Here is a 6,000-nt window from a genome sequence, read left to right as displayed (position 1 = left end):
TTCACATTACATGGCACATGTGATTTTGGTACAAGGTTGCATTTTGCATCTTATATTGAGTGCCTGCGGCTTTGGTGTTAGAGATCACACACGCAGTGCCGGGCAACAGAATTAGGCTTGCAGGCACCATGGTAAGCCATAGTCTTTTGGCTTCTGCAACCTTCATAACAGCAGCACCCTCCTCTCTCATACCAAGCAAAGCACGTTAAGTTGGCCATTTAGTGCTGCGGTTTTCCTGTTAACGTGCAGCAGCAGAAATCAAACTAATCCCTCCCCCCCCATCCAATTCTCTGGGATGATTGCTTTACCCCTCACCCCACCGCGTGGCTGGTATCAGGGAAGATCCCTGCTCGCCAAACGCGAACAGCTCAGTGCCAATATCCCCCCCACAACCGCGTGGCTAACTGCGGGGAGGATTTCTTTTCAGCCACAGGCAAACAGCCCAGTAGGAACAGCCACCTTTGAATGTCCCCTTAATTAAATTCCTGTATTTCAACCAGGTTACCATGAACAATATCACTCTCCTGAGGATAACACAGAGAGATAAAGAACGGATGTTGCTTGAACGTCAGCAAACACCGGGACCATACGCTGCCAGGCTTTGTCATGCAATGATATCAGATTACTTGCTACTAGCATGGCATGGTAAAGTGTCCTACCATGGAGGACGGAATAAGGCTGCTCTCCCCATAAACCTTCTGCAAAGGCTTTTAGAGTACTTCCAGGAGAGCTTCATGGAGATGTCCCTGGAGGATTTCTACTCCATCCCCAGACACATTAACAGACTTTTCCAGTAGCTGTACTGGCCACAAATGCATCCCAAGTCCTCAGGGCTACTTAATCATTAAAAAACGCTTGCTTTTATAACGTATTATATTTAAAAAGGTACACTCACCAGAGGTCCCTTCTCCGGCTTCATTGGGTTGGGAGGGTATTTCAGTCAGGGTGATAAAAAGATCCTGGCTGTCGGGGAGAACGGTGTGCTGTGTGCTCTCCTCAAGCTCGTCCTCCTCCTCCTCATATTCCCCATCCGCAAAATCCTCAGGCATGGTGGAGAGTACCCCATCATCAGAGTCCACGGACAGGGGTGGGGTAGTAGTGGCGGCCCCCCCTAGAATTGCATGCAGCTTAGTGTAGAAGCGGCACGTCTGGGGCTCTGTCCTGGAGGGTCCATTTGATTCTTTTTGTTTTCTGGTACACTTGTCTGAGCTCCTCAAGTTTCACGCGGCACTGTGTTGTGTCCCTGATGTAGCCTCTGTCCCTCGTGGCCTCGGAGATTTTTTGAAATGTTTTGGCGTTTTCTCTTTTGGAATGTAGTTCTGATAGGACGGATTCCTCTCCCTATACAGCGATCAGATCCAGTACCTACCGTTCGGTCCATGCTGGAGCTCTTTTTCGATTCTGGGACTGCATGGTCACCTGTGCTGATGAGCTCACCTGGCCAAACAGGAAATGAGATTCAAAAATTCCCAAGGCTTTTCCTTTACACCTGGCCAGTGCATCCGAGTTCAGAGTGCTGTCCAGAGCGGTCACAATGGTGCACTGTGGGATAGCTCCCGAAGGCCAATACCTTCTAATTGTGTCCACACTAACCCTAATTTGAAACAGCGATGTCGATTTCTGTGCTAATCCCCTCGTTGGGGAGGAGTACAGAAATTGGTTTTAAGAGCCCTTTATGTTGAAAAAAATGGCTTCATTGTGTGGACGGGTGCAGGGTTAATTCGATTTAATGCTGCTAAATCCGACATAAACTCGTAGTGTAGACCAAGTGACAGTTACACCAACCTAACCCCCTGTGTAGACAGTGCTGTCAGTGGGAGAGCTTTTCCTGCCAACTTAGCTACCATCTCTCTCCTGGCGGCGTAGAGCGGTTTCACTAAAGCGCTCCAGCCGCACAGCTCCGAGGCAGTGTTTCAAGTGTAGACCAGCCCTCTGTTTCTCTTGCACACACACTATGACTTGTGCACAACATTAAAGCCGCATCTATGCTATTCGCTGCGGGGGAGTGACTCCCAGCTCGTGTACTAATTCTCCCGGCGAGAACTAGCGTATTTATAAATAGCAGTCTAGCTACAAACCCACCCATTCGGCCCAGCTCAGCCAAGCCACCACTTCCCATGCTACCATGGCTTTGCTATGTATACTCATGCTAGCTCTCCTCGAGCTACCAGAGTCTGTGCACACAAGCAGGGAATCACACCCCTAGTTCAGAGCACAGATGTAGCCTGCAGGTGGCTCCTTGGAGGTGTAAGGTAGGGCTGCAACTCAGGAGGGGGAAAAATTACAGTGAGGTGTCTCATGCTAACAGAGATGTCAAGCCCAGAGCCCGGAATGTAATGCAAAGCCACATCCGGGGAAATTGGCCCCTGCACTTTGCAAATAACTAGCTCTGTTTGGGTGTTGCTGCGTATTAAGCCTCAGTGTGATGATGACTTAGATTTCAGCTATGAAAGTGAGAGAAAGGGCTATAAAAACGGACTTGTTTTTAATCCTGTGTCTGCCTCATCAACTATTAAATTAACACGTCTGGAAACTATTCTCACTTGATCAGTGCTGCCGAATCCTCAGCAGACAGGATGTCCTACTTAGCGAAATCAACTCTGCATTAGGTAAATATACTTCCTGAAATATTAAGTAGTCCCATGCAGCAATCCTGAGGGGCTCCCTCAGGATACAACTACCACATCTGCTTGCTTCAGGATGGGAAACAGATGCTCAAAACTTGCCGATCATAGGGGAGACTTTCAAAGGCACAAATGGTAACTGGCTGCCTAATTCCTATCAATGTTCAGGGAGAATTTGGAGCCTTTGAAAATCTCCCCCTCTGCCCAGTGGCAGAGCTAATAAGAGAGCCATGGATGATGTCCGCCACCCGCAGTGGCCTTCACATGTACGTGTGGCAGCTTTTCAAGCATATTTTGCAATTGACAAAAGGAATTGTCCGGCGCAAAGACTGGAAGGTGAACCTGCCCCATGCTCCCCTGGCCTGAGCATTGCAAGATAGTACAGAGGGTCATGTGGCGCTGGGACCCCATGTGCCAGGTCCAAAGCCACTCACTCATAGTTGGCCCAGCCATCCCTCCCCTCCGTCATAGCCAGGCCAAACCTCAATGGCATTACAACCCCGTGCACCAGGTCACAATGCCTGGAGTGAGGCACTGACAGAAGCCACCGCTGCTGGGCGCGCGCAGGGAAGACTCGCTGTCCAGCCCACCACCAGTGACCCATCACCACCCCTGGCTGCAAAACCTGATTCTGCCTAAGTCTGCCCATATCCCAGAGACAATTAGCAGGGCCTGTCTCATAAATCCTGTCTAAGCTGCGCGGCCACTCAGCGGGCTATAAAGGGCTGCCCCGGTGGGGAGAGGTGCCTCTCCCCTGGCCACAACCCCGGAGCTGCCCCAGCCGGGAGAGGCGCTCTCCCCCAGCCCTGAACTGCTGCAGCAAGAGAGGGCTGTGGGGAATCCTTTCTCCCTGCTGCAGCCCCTGGGCAGCCTGCACCCCAAACCCCTCATCCCAGCCCCACCCCAGAGCCCGCACCCGCAGCTGGAGCCCTCACCCGCCCCGCACCCCAACCCTCTGCCCCAGCGCTGAGCCCCCTTCCATACTCTGAACCCATCATCCATGGCCCCACCCCAGAGGCTGCACCCCCAGCCAGAGCCCTCACCCCCCCACACACCCCAACCCTCTGCCCTAGCCCTGAGCCCCTTCCCACACCCCAAACCCTTCAGCCCCACCCCTGCTACAAATCACCTCCATATTGGTGCACGTAACAAAATTCATTCCGTACACGGATGTAAAAAATTAGAGGGAACATTGCCTGTCTCTAAAGCTTCCTCTGTGAAGAGTTTGCATCCTTTGAAATGGTGCAAACTGGGTGAATGTCAGCTAACAGCTTCCTGGGAATAATCCCCATTTTAGGGACAGCCCAGAGAAAGCTAAAGGGCAGTAGTTTCTTGCCAGCAGCCAGCTAATGATAATACTTAGCATGGCTACAGCACCATTCCTCCGGAGATCTCCAAGGACTTTACCAAATAAAGCCAAGATTTATCACAAAAGAGACCCATGATTTTGGAACTTGAGATACCTTAAAGATTTTCAGAAAGCACTGAGTTCCTGCCCTCTGGAAGACCCTTTAAGGTGTCTCTAGTTGGATACCCAACATCACTAATCACTTCTGAAATTCTTGGCTTACCCCTCATAGCATCCCTGTGAAAAAGGAGACTTCTTAAAGCCATTTTAGAGATGGGGAAACTGAGGCACAGAGCAGTTAGGTGATTTCTCAAATCTTCCCAGCCGGGGGTAATAATACTTAGCTCCTTCACATTAATTATTTGTAAAGCACATGGAGCTGACAGTTGGTGTGGAATATTATTAATAGACTCAAAATAATCACTGATTGGGAATATAGAATGTATAAGGGACCGCTGGTTGTTGCATATAGAATTACATGTGGGTCTGCAACAACTGAGCAAGCTCTCCAGACAATGCTCTCCTTTACTCTGCAGCCTTGATTCATCCCCAGAGAAAGTCCAACCTGTGCACTGAATGAAGCAGGGGTCCTGTGGTTAAAAATAGATGCGACCACATAATAAAAGACGGCATCATAATGCATATGCCCAAGGGGGCTGAATTAAGGTTGCACAGGCAACCTTAATTCTGGCATTTCTTAAATTTTGAGGGCTGGACTTTGCAGCCTCACTAATGTTCTTTCAATGTGAGTTTTTTTGGGGTGTAATATAACTGTATCGCAGGCTGATGGTTTGCGGTTCACAAGTACGTACCTATCACTTATCAGATCACGTAACACCATGCAGTTATAATCAGAGCACAGCAAATCAATTCAAGCTGTCCTCTATCTTTTATAATCAAGCAGTGTAAATAATAAATCAAATGCCATACGCAATTAAAGACAGCAAGCACTCAAATCACAGTCCTGCAAAGGAGTGAGAACTTCAGGTGACACATACGTCTATAACTACTATACTTTTCATGCAGGTTAGCAGCTAGGGGCTTAGAAACCCTTCTTGGGTAACTTTGTAGGGCCTTATCTTAATAGGCACATAGCCACATTGATCTCAGTGGGGCAGCTTGCAGAGTAAAGAACTAGTCATTGAGAGTAAGGCTGTCGGCTTCTGGCCTCCTGTGTGTCACAGGGTTACATACTGCCATTTCAAGGGCAAACTGTGGAGCATGTACTCACGTGAGTAGACCCATTGCCTTCAGTGGGACTCACTTGCGTAAGTGCTCGCTAAAGTGAGCGAGTTCACCAGTACTTTCAATGGACCAGCTGGCCCTTAGCTCACCCTTCCATTGAGGTTTCCATTGTTGGACTCTTTACTGGGTTTATGGAGTTCGCTCGCATCCTGGTGCCGATTCTCAGGGTCTCATCCATGATGTGCGGTGGTTTGCGGCAAGATTCTATAATACCCCTGGGGGAGTAGGAGGTAGTAAAAGTGGCGAGGCAGGAGGTTCAAGGCCAGATTCTTCAGCCATCCAAGAGGGTCGGGTTTTCCGGTACTGCTTCCCTTCTTGGCTGGCAAACCCCTGCAGAGTGCTGAGCATCCTCTACAAGCTGATAAGCTCTCTCCACTCACAATGAAGACAACAGGAGTTGAGGGCACTTAAACTGAGAGCTCTTTTGGGCAGGGACTGTCTTTGTGGGGGGTGTGTGTGTGTGTGTGTGTGTGTACAAAGCCTAGCACAGGAGGGTCCTGACTAGGCCTCCTAGGTACTACAATAATACAAATAATAACACAAGCCCTCCCGCGAATGGGATCAGAACCTCCAGGAGCAGGTGGAACACTCAGTAATGAATGAAGACATGGATAGATGCATTTGGAGCTCCCAAAGGAACAGACAGCATGGATATATTATCAAGGGAGCACACATTACAAAGTCCTTCCATTAAGCCACTAGGATTGTGTCACCTCTGTCTTTGCATTGCAGCTGACAATGGTGCCTGAGGATGATGAAAGCGAGGAGAACAAAGCCAACAGT

This window comes from Natator depressus, chromosome 13, assembly GCF_965152275.1.
Source record: "Natator depressus isolate rNatDep1 chromosome 13, rNatDep2.hap1, whole genome shotgun sequence".
Taxonomy (NCBI): domain Eukaryota; kingdom Metazoa; phylum Chordata; order Testudines; family Cheloniidae; genus Natator; species Natator depressus.
Note: the sequence above shows the minus strand (reverse complement) of the source record.